General features: G+C 41.4%; 1 protein-coding gene and 1 long non-coding RNA gene across 3 annotated transcripts in view; both read left to right on the top strand.

Annotated features, from left to right (window-relative positions):
• The window catches only part of LOC117943172 (receptor-type tyrosine-protein phosphatase gamma-like), a 455,813-nt gene that overhangs the window by 68,059 nt on the left and 370,859 nt on the right, over positions 1 to 16,895 (top strand). The gene's annotated exons all lie outside the window — the stretch shown is intronic.
• LOC117943192 overlaps positions 1,287 to 16,895 on the top strand; it is a 20,605-nt gene continuing 4,996 nt past the window's right edge. Inside the window, exons 1-3 of the long non-coding RNA XR_004656305.1 lie at positions 1,287 to 1,325; positions 1,437 to 1,742; positions 4,800 to 4,806. This is a non-coding gene — a long non-coding RNA (uncharacterized LOC117943192). The remainder of the gene's footprint in view (positions 1,326 to 1,436; positions 1,743 to 4,799; positions 4,807 to 16,895) is intronic.

The raw sequence follows: 16,895 nt of genomic DNA, 5'->3' as shown, positions 1-16,895 counted from the left end.
TACAGTGTAGCTTGTTTCACTGCTGCCGACTGCAGCCGTCTCACTCAATACTGGACCACTTTCAAAGATTGTTGTTAACCACGATCGCTTGGACACAAAAACTGAAATTATTTTTGAAAATAGCGATTTAGGTTGAAATAGTGACCCTTAAAATGCTTGCCTACACTTCAAATAGTAATATTTGAATCCATTATTATAGTTTTAAGTATTTTAGGACTTATGCATGAAACCCCCAGAATACCAAATTAGGCGCCGCGTAACTTCTTCCAGGGACACTTTTATGCTTCACACCCGACCTAATCTGCTGCACTGTCATCAGCTCAACGTGATCAGCTCAACATTTACTCAGATTTTGCCACATTTTTCAAACTTTAAATACGTTCTACTTTCTGCTGCTGTTGGTTGTCGTTTAAGGCTAGATGGCTGCGACCCATCCCCCCATTATCCTCCAGTTCTCATTGTTCCTCTGTCACAAGCCTAGCATCACATCACAGCCATCCTGATCTTCACGCTTCCTTTATCCCTTCATCACCATCACCAGTGTCTAGATTCCATCTGGGCAATATTCCTATACATCCACGGCCTCTATACCTATTATAATTTAATATTACGATGGTTTCAAATACTTAACAAGTGAAAAAAATCCATCATCATGCACTGTGTCTATTAAACTTATTGTTCACTCTTAAATGAAGTCTCTCCTGATATACCGTGAGGAGTCTCACTTTGTGCCAACGCGTAGGACGGACAGACACGTTTATCTTGGGTTGAAGAAGAAGCCTCAGAGGTCAAATTAAAGAGCTTATTCGGAGCACTTAGACTGGAACACATAGAGGGATGAGAGACACCCTGCCAGTGGACAGTCTGAACCTTTCTGTCCCCAGCAAGACCAAGTGCTGGAGGACAAACTCATTTCACTTTTCCTCAACAGGATTAGCAGACTTTAATGTAGCCTAAGTCATGCAGTTATGAACCACACAGAGATAGGGCTGAACAATTTGGGGAAAAAATCTAATTGGGATTTCTCTGCCCTAAAGTGTGAAAACGATTTGTTTTGCAACTTAAAAAAAAGCATTATATAGCATCAAAACATGAGACACCATCAAAAGGGCTCTGCAGGGATGAGAACGTAGATATGAATTGCCACCAATAATTTTTTTCTTCTAAAGTGCTTATATTATGCTTTTTGGCTTTTTCCGTTTCCTTTAGCTTGTAATATATCTTTACCTGCATGTAATAGGTTTACAAAGTGAAAAGGTCCACCCCAAGGAGAATTTACATCTCCAATACACTCTGCTTCTGACTTGCTAGTAGTCTTTACCTAGGTGCTGTCAGAGTACAGCCTCATACTCTGCTTCTGACTGGCTAGTAGTCATAACTAAGTACTCTCAGGGCACGCCCTCATACTCTGCTTCTGACTGGCTAGTAGTCCTTAGGTACTGTCAGGGCACGCCCTCATACTCTGCTTCTGACTGGCTAGTAGTCCTTAGGTACTGTCAGGGCACGCCCTCATACTCTGCTTCTGACTGGCTAGTAGTCCTTAGGTACTGTCAGGGCACGCCTTCATACTCTGCTTCAGACTGACTATAGTCCTTAGGTACTGTCAGGGCACGCCCTCATACTCTGCTTCTGACTGGCTAGTAGTCCTTACCTAGTTGCTGCACATGTAAGACTCTCAACAAAGATGGAAGAGAAGTGACTCATGTCTCATTCTTTAGCTGAAACAGAGAGCTTAACAACAAGTGTTTTCTTTGAACATTGAACAGTCAAACAAAGATAAACATTTATCAAAAAAGCTAAAGTTCTTATAATAAAAACAATTCCAATAAAAAAACATCAGTTCTTTCCTGTGAACTGCAATGTCTGATATGCCCCAGTTCAACAGAAGTGTCTACATGTTGCACATTCTACCATCATGTTAAATAAAGTTACACAAAATAAAGAAAAAGCCAATGAAAAAAGGACACTTCTGTAAATGACTGTGATATGTAACATTATACCAGAATTTATCTTCATGACAGAACAGCAAATATTAAATAAAAACCGGAATGAAAAATATTAAACTGTTGAATTAATAATTGCACATTTGATTAATCGCGGCCTTCCCAATCTACTTAATTGCATTATTACAAATCTTGATTTAGATTTGAAAACAATTAAAAGGTAAGACCTACATCTCATGTTCATGTCAAAACTGTTTTTACAAATGAAAGAAAATACCTTTACTGTATGAATGAGACAGGCTTTGTGAGACAACTCTTCTTGTTGCTGCAGCCCTGGGTTTTCCTCCGAGGGCTTTTAATGTGATTAAGGGATTCCGCCTCCTTTCCCCTCAGGCATGTTGACATGATATTTGGAATATTATGTCATCACAGGGTTGTCAGTGTGTCTGTGTAGTCACAGTCATGGGAAAACAACACAAGATCAGCCTTTGAAATGTATTCACCGCCAAGGTTCCTCCTGTGTAGCCGTCTGGTTTGATTTTTCGTGCGCCGTTGCTGCATATATTTGCAAATAGACAGACAAACTATGATATACATTCAGAAATCTATTTCTTCTTAAACTGATTAACGGGATACACTGCAGTCGAAACCATAATTTTCTCCAATTTTGAGTTTTTTGACTATTTTGCATCCAAAAACATTTTCTTCCTTTAGACTTTTGGGTAAAACGAACATGCAAAATACACATTTAGATGTTTCTTTGTGTCTTTTTGCTCCTGTAAATGTATCCAGAATTCACCAAAAGTTAGCATTACTTAAACAGGGTTTCTGCAGGTTTCACCAAGTCAAATTTCAGACTTTTTAAGATGTTTTCTAAGAATATTATAAATTTAGTTTAAGACCTTAATCATAACATCAACTAAGCCCTGAATTGATTTTTTTTAAAGCTAAAGTACCCCTAGACTAGCACTCCCCCATAGCTGAAGAAATACACAGAAGCTGATTGGCTGCAATACAAGTTACATGTTGGTCTCATTTGTAGTTGTAATACAGCAAAACTATATTTGGACTACTGAAATAAAGAGCTATAACACCACAGAATTGAAAAAGAAGGGGACTAAGTCCATCGGAAGTGCCTTAAACCTGCATTCTACCTGATCTCCAGCAGGGGGAGACTCCTTAAACCTGCATTCTACCTGATCTCCAGCAGGGGGAGACACGTGCATTTGCAAAAGGAGTTTGGTTTCTGTAGAGGTCTGTGAGAAAGTGATCCACTTCTCACTTGATTTATTACCTCGGTAAACATTTTTATAATGAGTTTATGGTCTCAATAACTAGTTTTACGTCTTCCGCTAAACAGAATTATGTTAAGTTTTTGAATGATGGTCTTTTTGATTTTAAAATCGTCGGTGTCTTTTTTAGGACGTGGCTATGATGTGATTGCGAGTAAAAGTGTGTAATGTAACGTAGAGTGTAAGCAGCTCCTCCCTCACTCCTAGCTCTCGTCTAAAATTGTCACATTCTAAACCAGGCAAACATGACGAACCATACCAGCTCTCCACCAACCAATGGGTGACGTCACACATGTGCTGACCATTAATACATACAGTCTATGATTGTGAAACAGTTCTCAAATTTGCAACAACTAATCTCAGTTTTCAAAAGTGCCTTGATGGTTAGCTAACTCTAGTAGGCAACACAGAGCTCATGGAAACAATCATCAAGGTGATGTTTGATGGTTAGTTTTCTCTCAACGAGGGAAACATTACTGGGAACTGCCTAAAGACTTTTAACGCTTTACACATTTTAAGGATATGGCTCAAAGAAAGGCTAACTAAAGCTAACGTTTTCAGACTCGGCATAGACTGCTTTTGACTTAAACAAACTGTTGCAGATTGCAGAATGCAGATTAAACAAAGGCTGAATGATGCATATTTGTCTTAGGTGCTTTTATATTGTGGTTGCAATGGTTGGGTTTATTTAATAGGTAAGTAAGCTTAATTGTCGACTTTTTTCCAATCCTCTTTCTAAGCTTAGGTGTCGCACTGCTGTTGTTGTTCTGACAGTTGAATCTTAGCCGCCATCAGTTCTTCGTTCATGCATCTGTGTGTGTGTGTGTGTGTGTGTGTGTGTGTGTGTTTGATATTTGCCTCTAATCACTCTCTTCTCTGCTCTGGTATTGAGTATGAGATGTGCAGGGTTTAATTCCATCAGACAGGATTACACACGCACACACACTGGCACAAGCACACATACACACACAGAACGAGAAGTGGAGCGGCTCACTCGGCGGGCTGACTGATAGGTGGGATTTTAACACGTATAACACCATAGTCATCAAACTGGAAACACCAAACTCTAGTTGCTCCCATGGTGACAGGAGCTGCAGCTGCGACCTCAGCTCCTTTTTTTAAACATTGTTTTTTATCCATTACCTGGATTCAGCGTGCCACTCTTTGTCATTCTGTGGAGCTGCCTGTCTAGACTTTACTGAATGGTGCCTAATCCACCATTGCTTTAGACCCATGCTGCACAGACTGATGAAGCATCTCCATTTTGGATCTACTCTGAACTTTCTTGGCCACCTACAGGCCAACATGTGCACACGTGGTTTCTTGCAGTCTGAGAGACAGATCGCCTGCCATGAATTCTGCTAGGCATGTTCATGCATCTTAATGTCCCGATGAGGTAGGTAGCGAGGCTTAAACCCAGATGCAGTTCAGTAAAGTAAGAATGTAATAACAGAAAGTGTCCAGGAGACTAGCAGAGCAAAACTTACAACAGGTGGTCCCAAAAAAATACATCAGGGCGGGGCAGAACAACCAGAAAAGGTGGGAAACAATCAACGACAGGAAGACAGGGTGTATGCAAACAGGGGATTTCAAACTAAAACAGGAAGTTCATGAAAAACCAACAGAAAACATGAAACCAACGAAAACAAAGAAACTTGACACAAGACAAAACATGACACTTAATGATGGTCCTAATTTCCTTTTGTCAAATCATAAGAAAAATGTTTCCCCTCAATTTATGGCAAGTAACTTAAGACCTGAATGTCATCAGGAGATCTTATGTATTATTTAATAGGTTTTGTCTAGAATTGGGATCGTGCAACAAAACAGGCGTGCTCGGGTCTTTCAGGGAATGATTGACATCCAGCGATTTTCCGGTATATCGTGATATCGAATAATTGGTTTAAAGAAATGACAACACACACACACACACACACACACACACACACACACACGCACACATACACATACACACGCACACACGCATGGTTCCACTTTCCAGGCCCCTTCCTTGACACCTCCACCCCTCATGTCCCTCCATAATTAGATTGGGCTGCTCCCAAGAGAAATACATTTGCCAGGTAGCTTTTTTTTAATCTGTCGTTCCAAGGAGTGGCTCCAGCAGCTCTAGTGATTTATTAGCTGGATTCACCTCGACACTCCCACACCTTATCACAAACTGCTGGGAGCAGGTTTCACTAAATGTTTAATTGACAGAATATTTATGCATTTCCACCCGTTAGTCTGGCTGTGAGGGGCCTCCGCCTTGTCCAAGAGCCGTGTCGTGGGGAGACGCATCACCTGAGGACAGGGGGGAGAGACAAATTTGTTTTTACATGCTACAGCGCCTTACTTCAGGTTTCCACAACATCTTCAGATGTTTTTGAAGTTTCTTAGAAAGAAAAAGAAATGTCAGGTTTTTTCACATTCAGAATCTGGCTGCTCAAATTACTTCTTTTGTTGTAAATTAAGGCTTGGAGGTCCAGGCAATCACTGGGGTTATTATTTGTACACTAACGGTAATTAGCTTGGGCCAGAAATAGTGCCCCAAATGATTACAGAGCGTGTTCAGTAGAATTAATATTTATTTCCTCCTAGATTTCGACCCAATAAGTACTTGCTATGTGTGGTGTGGCAACTTACAGCCTGTAATTGATGGCTAATGATTTCTCAGTAATGACTGTGGATAAGTGCCTGCATAAGTGTGTGTGTGTGTGTGTGTGTGTGTGTGTGTGTGTGGTAGGCCATCTGGGCATAAGACCAACCAACATGAAGGCCCTTCTTAATATTTTTAGGACAAGCCATTGCATGTGTTTCCACGCAGGGATGAGATTGGCTGAGAATGCACATCCTTTTTCAGCCCTTGTTACATAGATCCACACTGTGACAAAAAGCTTCAGTGCATATTTCTTTTCATTTTTTTATTTGAAGACAAACATTCAGGGGCGTTGCTAGAAAGGAGGCCCTGGGTGGCTCTGGCTCCCCCTTGAAATATGACTTCCCCCCACCCCCCACCCCAATCCATTGGATCAGTGTAATTTCACTTGGCTGAGAGGCAAACCATTAAGGTTGGTGCCTGAGCTCTTTCCTACTTTGCACGCAGGTCCTAGCTGGATTTATGCGTTAAAAGTCAATTTGTGTTTGTATACCTCCGAAATGTGCAGTGGAGACATTTTGCATTCGCACTCCGCTGGTAAAGCGTTTCTCTGCTCATCTCCAAAATGTGGTTTTGGTTGATCTAGTCTTTCACACGTCTGGCTTGCAGTTACACTTTGAATTCGTGCATTTAGATTTTCTGCTTCCAAACTGAACTGAATCTGCTTACCCAGAATGCATTATTGTCAGGTGTGAAGGAGATTTAAAGATATATTTGTGAACAGATGAACACACACAAAAACACACATATATATATAGCAACCAGCCAGCTAGCCTGACAGCCTAATAGTAGCCAGGGAACAGCGGCTCAGCGGGGTCCATATCCAGAGCTGGATCCACCCTTTAGACTGGGGTGGGGGGCTGCTAGAAGGTGTGGGGGATCCCGGAGGGAGCGTTAATCGAATTTCTCGCTGTCCAGCACTCAAGCGCCGGCTGATCTGCCCCACTGTGAGAGATTATGCCCCGCTAACTCTCATTGCCTGCCAAAAACTCAGTTTATCAGCTCAACAAGGCCATTTCAAATGCACCTTTAAAACCTACAGCGGCGGCGACAGGGGGAGGCATGGCGTGCTGCTTTATATCTGTTCAGGTGTCTTAATCTGGTCCGGAGTCATGAGGCGGTCGGATCTCTAGTTTTTTGTGCCTCTTTCCTCCCCAGTCATGTATGTCAGTGTGTGGTGGGGTTGGGGAGGGGAGGAGCAAACATACGATACAAACATTTTCAGTTTACATTGCAACCCATTTTGCATTGCCGAGCAGCTCGGCTCAAAAAAAAGAAGAAGAAAAAAGAAAAGGAAAATACAAACAGAGTTAGACAACAATTGGACATATTGTACAAAGATGAAAACACGTGATCAGCACATGGCAAAGAGACATGTTTCATGATGTCCTCGCATCCAGATCTGAATTGGCAGCAAACTGATTTTGGTAATAGTTATCCTCCTTTGTTATTCACTGTTGTCTTTTATTCATCCAGTTATTTAATTACTACTTTTTTAATCTTGTTTAATTTTATTTCAGTTTGCACGACTGCCAGTCAACTACCCCCCCACCCCCCGCCACCCCCCACACACACACACACACACACACACACACACACACACCAACACACACGCACACACCAAAGACATGAACACATGTAGGTCACTATTTGCTGTTCTGTTGGCTTCATCTTTTATTTTTGTTTGATTCTTTTATTATTTATTTATGGATTTATCCATTTGTTTTATACTGTATTTTCTCCATTTTCAGTAAAAAAAAATTTTATAGTCTATGATAGTAAAAATTAAAAAGAATAAAAAGGAAAAAATTGTCACATGTTGCCTCCAATCCTCCGCGCTTGTGCACACAGCAGGTTGTTCAACACCCCCCCCCCCCGGCACGTTTTGTCGGGGCTGAGTGCGGCGGCCCAGGTGCAGTCAATGAAATGGTCTGTCAGTGTGGACTGATCCTCCCAAACCTACAGGAGAGATGAGCAGACAGTGCCCGGGTGTGACTGATCTATGGCTCTGCCAATAGTTTGGACAGATCGTGACAGGCCTTTATTAAGACTTGTTTATTAGTTAGTCCTATTGGTAAGTTAGTGTCCACCACCTCGGCCAGGATGGATCGATTCTCCATGTCTGTTACTGGAATTGTTGGGTCTTTGTACAATATAGAGGGTGGTCTACACCTACTCTATCTGTAAAGTGTCTTCAGATAACTTTTGGTATGATTTGATATAGAGCTGGGCAGTATATCAATATTATATCGATATTGTGATATGAGACTAGAAACCGCCTTAGATCTTTGATATATCGTCATATCGTAATATGGCATAAGTGGTGTTGTAACTGTTGCCTTTACCCACTTAGTCATTATATCCACATTACTGATGATTATTTATCAAAAATCCCACTGTGTAAATATTTTGTGAAAGCACCAATATTCAACACTACAATATCGTCATGGTATCGATATTGAGGTATATGTTAAAAAATATCATGATATTCAATTTTCTCTCTATCCCCAAGCCCTAATTTGATATTAGAAATAAATTTGAGGTGAAACACCCACTGCTCCGTGCTGGACTGTTTTCGCAGAAGACAGAACGGGGGTTAAAGAAAAACAGTACATTGAGCCTAAGGTGGAAACTACAGTAGAAGAAATGATTCACTAATGCCGGGTTGTTAATGAAGGGGTTTGTGTGCCTCTGGGCTCAAAGGCATATTGGTAACAGAGGCGTATTGAATCAGAGCTGACCTGCAAGGTTAACTCTTTGGCAAGGCAGAGACGAGCAGTGTGCCCAGAGGCTATCGATTCACAATCACTCATCTGCCTGGCCTTCCTTATCTTCCACGCCAACACCAGTCCAAGTATGCATTTGATTTATCTATCCCTTCTTTTTTTCATCACTTTGTTTTTATACCTGTCCTGTTTGCACCTCTAGGCACAGTTTGGCGCAGAAATGACTTCTATTTTAGGCGGTTAACCCTCGTATTGCTGTGCCATGACATTTCTCCGACGCTCCATTGTTCCGACCTCTCAATAACCCAAAAAAATTTCATTTGGTCCTACAGCCCACTAGTTTGACATCCCTTTGTTTTGAAAAAATAAACCCTCTGCTCCAACATCCCATTGATCCGACCATATAGCTAGGCTTTTGTGGATCACCTCCCATAATCTAAACTCTGAATCAACAATGACAAGTGAAATTACTGTTCTCTAGCTTATTAACACATTTAAATGTTTATCTAGCCTAAGTCACACAATCTCTGCACCAGTTTGCAGTTTGGTGTCCCAAATTCCTCGTAATGTAACCCCATTTGTACAGGTCCTATCCCCTGACCAATCGGGTATCCTAACCTTATTAGCCACTCGAGATCAAATGCCTAACCCCAATCAATCGGCTATCTTAACCTACATAAAAAGCCTATAGGGTCGGAAAAGTGGGTTGTCAGAGCAGAGGGTATAATTTTTCTATGTCGGACTACTGGGCTGTAGGACCAAAGGGAATTATTCGGGTTGTTGAGAGGTTAAAACAATGGACCATTGGAAAAATTGGCTGTCCCAGTCCATGCACCTTGTTGTCCTACCAGGGTCAAAAGTATTACCTCCCAATTCGGTGTTACGCCTTTTTAAGCAGACTCCATTCCACTCGCCACTAGTCCACCACTAGTTGTATACTTCTCTTTTGGAATTAATGTTTAATGGCCATATGATGCTCATTAATGTGAAAGTTTACATCCTTTTTAAAGAGTTAAAAAGATAAGATTGACTCGATTGATCCCACACCATGGAAACTCACTTCACAGCAGCTCAATGCAGCACAACAAATAGCAAAAATGTTATACAACATTTAATATAAATAGGATAGAAAAATACACAAAGAACGAATGAAATAGGAAACAGAAGAAAATATAAGAGGAGAGTATTAGAGTACACTATATGTATATATGAATATACAGATGAATATACAGAGGCACATGAAAAAGGTATATTTTACAGGTCATTATTTCATAATTAATTCATGAATTTATAAGCAGAAATTCTGAATAATATTAACTAATAAGTCAAATCAGAGGGATGTTTGTTGACGGATTATCACATCACAACACAACATGGATAACTGGTTAATGTAATCAGATTACATTTGTCGGTAAAGCAGTCACGCATTATTGTTGATTTCTCATTAACCACATAATATTTCCTTATCAAATAAGAATTGTGTTACTTGCGTTACTGGTTGTTCAACCATAACATGAGGAGAGAATAACAAATCAGACATTTGTTTTCTTGTGTCACGTGTTTGCGTAATAACATAACAGAAGACGGAACCTACGCGGCAGAGCCTCTGCTGAAGATGTCTTTTGAGGGGTCGAGGTATGCCCACTACTTCTAATCAATTGCGTGAAAGGACAAAAACTTGAGTGCAAAGTGTAAATTGTGCCCTGTTGCAAACACCTCTCCACCACCACGAACACATCATCCAATTTAAGCTAGTTGCTAAAGTCCCCCGGACACTGTTTGACGCCGAGGCGGATGAGAAGAGCATGTTGCCAAGACTGTATTCAACATAAACAAAGCAGACATAAGTGGGCTTGTGGCAGCATACGTAGTGGAGGAAGTGTTGCCTTTTGGACAGTGGAATCACTGTCTTTCTGAAACCTACCGGGCCACATACAGATAAAGAAGAGCGGACGGCCGCCAGTACTTCTTGACACATGTTGTGCTGATGTTCACAACTTTGTCAGCTCTGTGGTATTAAATAGCATAACAGAGAGATATTGTGTATGTCCTTTGTATTAATCTGGGCAGACATGAGGTTCAACTTTATAGTCTTATTTGGCAAGTAAATTATGGTGCATATCACTTAAGGTTATGGAGTAATCCAAAAGTAATGTAACTAGTAGTGTAACTGGTTACTTTCAGTAGTGAGTAATTTAGTAAAGTAAGACATTATCTTTCTAAGTAACTAGTAAGGTCTAATCTATTACTTTTTTGAGTAACTACCCCAACACTCATAATGACCCATCTGTTGTCTAGGTAGAAAAGTGATTCTATAAAATTGAATCAAAATGCCCAAAATTCAATCTTTCATGAGTGTGGAGCTGTCAATGTTATTTTTGGGCTATTTCTTTGAAAGAATCACATCATTCTTACATAGAAACTTTGATAGAGCATCAATATAGACCCATGGACAACATGAGGGTTAATAACCTGCTCGATTTGGAACGTCCAGATAACAACAATGAAAGCAATGTAAAGGCAGGTCTTTTCTTCATCCCATTTGTATTTTATTGCCTTCCTATAATGCTACGCGGCGCCTGTCTTTCTCTTTGTCCGTCCTGACAATTCCTTTTGTTCGACTGGGAAAAAGTAAGCCGCTTAATTTCTGATTCGCTCCTGCCCTTCAATTGAATAAGCGATAATTGTCGGGCGGAAGGTGTCAGGGCTTGATGCAATAGATGTTAATCCGTTCACCATCCCAGATGACGCAAGGACAAAGTAACGTGTGTGGGGGTTTTTGATCTACAGCTCTTTGTTCAAAACATCAATGCCCAAAACACACACACACACACACACACACACACAGTGAATGCTCAATTGTCCAATCTATCCTGGTCTTTGTGCACCTCTCTTATTGTTTGATATAATCTTCTTCTTCAGTAACATGTTTTACGGTATTTAATAAGATGATCATTTTTTACAGTTTTTCTGTGACCTTTGCCATTGTTATAGTTCTGCATTGCCAGGTGTAGGCTAACCCTAACCCTAACCCTAACCCTACGACCTTTGCCTTAACCCAACCGTTGCATTCCTGCATGTCACTGTCGAAAAAGCCCTTTGAAATACTGAAAGAAAAGGGGAGCAACTGTACAACTAAATGGTTCATTTTGCCATCTGTTCCGGTAATCGTTGTATAAAAGAAAGAAATGAGGAAAAACATCTATTGGTTCCAGGTTTTTCCAAATATTTCAACTGAAGATTTGCTGCTTGTATAGCTGTCTCCTGACTTTTGTGCTCTTTGATGAATAGATTTCATCAGTTCATCAATTCCATTTATTTTTACCAGCATCACTCCACAGTCAGTGATCAAGACCGCCCTAAATGTAATAGTCTTTGCCATGCAATCAGCTTCAGCGCTGCCACCGAGCCAAAACCAACCAAAACAACCTTCTAGATCAAGCGGGGTTCAAGCGGAGACATTACAAACACAAGTACTGTCTGCTCCGAGCAGATTGGCCTTTCAAAGGCATACTGATTAGATTTGAAAACCCGGCCGTTAGACTTTTAACTCCCAATTAAGCTACATTTGTGCTGAGTGCAAGGCTTAACTGAGTTGTTTGACTTAACAGTGTCTACTGATTGAGTGCACAATAATGCTTGCCTGCGCTCTGGGAAAAAAACACACAACCGCAACTCCTAATAGGACACATTTATGGGTCTGAGAAGCCAGAGCTTTGTGTAACATCCGCCCTATTGTCACTTTTTTGAATGCATCTCAGTTTGCGTAGCTGATGTGACTATAATGTGCCTAAATTGCTCCGGTGAGAGATTGTAAGACACCTGTCCAAGAAGGCAGAGTAGAGCACACACCAGACAATGGAGACATGGTCCCGGGGCTGTTTCTGTGTCCGGGGCCAAACACCCACTGTCCCCCCCCCCCCCCCCCCCCCCCCCCACACACACACATATACAAACTCCCCCACAGCCCCAGCCTTCCAAAACATAATGCACATTTGGCTTTACGCTCGGTTTAAATGCCAACTACTCAGGGCCATAGCTACCATTGAGGACACTGAGGTCATGTTTGCTTTTTTTCAATTTTTCTTTGTAAAGGTTTGGGTTTCACCAACCTCAGGGGAAGTTACACTCTACATTAATTTACCACTTTTAGTCTCAGTCTACATATGGGCTGACAAAAGGTGGAGAAAAGGAAGAAAAAAACTGTCTAAGAAGACAGTATTCCAGGCAATGCAAATACGCCTTTGAAAGGTTTAAGCACTTAATTCAGTCATTCATGCTAGGAAACAAACATCCAAAGCCTTTAAATTGCGCTGAGGGGACTTGACATCAGCATTCCTAACATGCTGGCTACGGCTGCATGCTCTACCGCCAATAGATCCCACCACGGCTATGTTGAGGTACTCGAATGAAAATGTTTTTAAATGAATCATGAATTCACAGAACTGTTACGGCACTATTAATTCACATTAGGACGTGACAGATAACAGCCTGTCTGTGTTGAATATATAGTTTAAGATGGACAGAAAAGTTGACGAGTATATATATACATATATATATCTGTATACAGAATAGCCAATCAAAGGTGTTTACCAACATGTCTACTCCCCTAATCCCAACTAGAGACTACATACTACATTAAATTAGCTTTTAGATCAATCAGCTTTTTTCGCTGCAGCTTTGTGGGTGGTGGCAGTGCTTGTGGTGCTCGACAGCACTGCAAAGGAAGGTCTGGCCAATCCACACAGCATTCCGGGATGGGAGAGAAACGTACTCTGTTTTATTTGCATTTCTTCAAACCAATTTGTCTAAGCGCCGGACGGAGCCACGGTGCCGCTGCAAAAAAGCCTCGGGAAGGAACTTGTTTTGGTGGAACGTGTGCTCGTTCAAAAGTTGTTTTAGTCGACAACTCAGATTGGACGGATAATTTAGCTAGAAGGAAGGTGAGGGACATCCGGCCTAAAAAGAAGGACATCCGGGGGGGGTTTTCGGCAGCACCTGAACATATATAAAAAATATGGATAGGAAACGCCGTGGATATAGGCCAGTCAGATGGTAACCTCAGGAGCAGAGGAGTGAAGGTGTGTGTATTGGTTTGCAATGGATTTTAAAGGACACATGTTTAACTACAATAGAGGGTTTCAATTTCCTTATATGACTCTACTAACCATCGATTTTTATAATAAGACAAATTGACACAAAATAGCACAGATGGACAAATTGGCATCTCTGTGGCTGGTAGTGGTGTCTGTGATCATCTTGTTTGTCTAGTTTTGAAAACCTGCCCTGAGGACACACTCTACAATGTCCACCAGGTCCATCAAAACCCGAGTCTGAGGCGGCCCTGTGTGCCACATGAGGGTGCAGCCCTGACTACATGTCATCTTCACCAAACGCATTGACATTTTGCGCGGCTATGGCCGTGGCTGGACAATAAAAAAGCCCGCAGCATGAGCGCGTGTCTGTGAATATTGAAATGTCACATGAGAAGATGGTGAGGTATTAAGAGAAGCGGCCCATTTCGGGGAGAGAGCATGACGGAACAGCAGATGCCTTTTGTCTCCTCTCGTATTCTGCAAAGCGACATCTGTTATGGATTGTTTCATACGCGCTGACCTTCAAGCCTACTTAGAAAAGAGAAGGAAAGAGATAAAGAGGAGTACGTCTCATTTCTCTTCCCCTAGCCAAGATCCCGCCCCCCTTTCCTTTTAACGTGGGAAGTTGATGTTAACAAATCACCCTTGTCGTCCTACACCAATCAGCTGGAACATTACTAAAGATCACCCATAGTCCCCTGCTCTGAATACTTATGGGGAGGACTGGGGCATTCTGGGTGAAGTTCAGCAGGCCACGCTCTACTCCATCACGTTGTCATTTAAGCAAGGAGCCTTTTCACTATAATACTCAGTGGAACATCATGTATAGAGAGCAGATATGGGTGGGAAACATTTCACTGAGTGCACACTACATCATTTACTGCCTGTATCACTCCTTCAAGAGTGCAGCGTGGGCAAGTCCAAGCCTGTGCTTTGGCTTTTAGATTTCCTGAGACTCTGATGACTGATGTCAAACGCCAGTTTGGCATTTGGATGATTAAGTGAATGAATTACTCTATTGATTGATTTGTTCACGTACAGATGTTGGAACATTGGGTTCCCAAACACCTTGAAGACTGTTTTAGAATACTATTTTTATAAAGGTGTAACTCCTTTTTTGACCAACTCATACCCAGTTTTGTTTCAAGTAATGAACAAAGTAACCGTGTGTGTGTGTGTGTGTGTGTGTGTGTGTGTGTGTGTGTGTGTGTGTGTGTGTGTGTGTGTGTGTGTGTGTGTGTGTGTGTGTGTGTGTTTGTAGGTAGACCTATACAGTAATGATTTATAAAAGGTCATGGTAAGGCTTGGTATTGTTTAAGATTTTTCTGATACCGGTGCAAAAACAATACAAGATCTAATTTACCTGTTGATAGTGTTGTCCAGACCTTCCTCCACTGCACCTCGGAGGAGGGTCTGTCTAGTCCACACCGCATTGCAGGATGGGAGAAAAACATGCTCTTGTTTATTGGCATTTCTTTAAACCAATCACAATCGTCTTGGTTGGCGCTAAGCTCCGCACGGAGCCACCGGGCCACTACAAAATAGCCTTGGGAAGGAACCAGAAGGTAGTTACAAGTCGGCCTGCACGATTCGGAGAAAAATATGAATCACAATGTATAAGTTTAGAGTTGATGTCATGATTCTCTGCCACAATTCTTTTGACCATTACCAAACAAGTTGGCAGTACCAAACATAGATTTTTCTTGGCATCTATAGCACATCACCAAAAGCCTGTAAACATAGATGACATATGACAGATAAACATGAAGAGAAGGGGGAGCATTGTAGCGCTTTCAGACCTGTTATACAGTCTTTTTAAAAGTCACAGAAGAAAGTAGTGTTTGTGATGCAGTTTGTACAATTAAATGAGAACCAAAGTCATAAAAAAACTTAAAAGTTAAGTTATTTAAAAATTAGACTAAGACCACCTAAACCAAGACCATGTCCTCACCAAAACCAGAGTGTATTGAGACCAGAGACAAGACTGAGAGTTTGAGTGGTTGAGACCGAGTTAAGACCAAGACCAGACCAAGTCCCAAGTCATGACACACTACAACTTGACAACAAATGCTAAGCATAGCCACTCTGCAACTGTATCTATAAAATTCACATTCCCATAAAAAACACACCTCTTGTATTGCCATAACACACCGAATATGCACAAGTAGCTAATACTGTATGTTTGGATAGCATTCATTTTATTTCAGATGTTGTTCTGGAAATACACTCCTATGGAGTGAAGTTAATGGTTGCATTTGCAGCAGGAAGTTTAGCATCCAATCAATGATGTCAACACATTCAATTGGACAATGCAAAAAAAGCTAGATTTGGTTCATTAAAGATGCAAAGCAACACAGAAGCGGAAGACGGCAGATAGGTCAGACCACCGTGTTAAACTGTCTATATTTAAACGTTACAGTTACAGATGACAATGACAACAAAAATAAATAAAAAAGTTAGCTGTTTTCACATATCTCAGCAATTCATTTCAATGACCAGTTGGATTTTAGTGTTAGCGCGTCATCCTGGTGATTGAGACTGTGGAAAACGGGCTAAGTGTAACTACTGCTTGGCCACATACAGATGCAACCAAAACTTCTCTAGATGTTTCTTTGTTTTGTGTCCCCCAAAGTTGTAACTGTGAATACTTAACAATAGTACACTGTATGAACTTATTTCCTGTGAGATTCTGTGAGTTGCTACATTTGTCTTGTTCCATTTGTCTTATAGTTTTTAAATTTGCCTTGGCAACAATAGACACTTGTGGTGTGTTGTATTAAGGCCATAGTGAAAAGGTCATTGCAGAACTGGGCCTGTAGGAATATACCCATACTGCAAGAACAAAAAAGGCAAAGCAGACGGAGGCAGGCAGCAGATGGTTACACCCACTTGAACCTGGAGTGGGACTGATGTGACCTTCACTGCACAAAAAAAAAAAAATCACTTACTGCTATCACAGCGGCGTACACTGAAAGAAAAAAAGAAACCTAGGGGTGGGTGGGCATAGGTGGAGGTGGTGGGGACAGGGGACAGCCTCCATTGGGACAGGACAATGGAGGAGTGCATTAACAGCTTCTGTGTGTGGTGTCCCAGCAGAGGTGTCAGCTTCGTGGCGTTGTGTTTAGCTCCCTGGCAGCCTGACCTTGTCTCACTCAACACTGGCTATTAATTAGCCAAGACTA

This window comes from Etheostoma cragini, chromosome 4 (genome assembly GCF_013103735.1).
Source record: "Etheostoma cragini isolate CJK2018 chromosome 4, CSU_Ecrag_1.0, whole genome shotgun sequence".
Classification (NCBI taxonomy): domain Eukaryota; kingdom Metazoa; phylum Chordata; class Actinopteri; order Perciformes; family Percidae; genus Etheostoma; species Etheostoma cragini.
The sequence above is the reverse complement of the archived record's forward strand: the minus strand, read 5'-3'. Positions and strand labels throughout refer to the sequence as shown.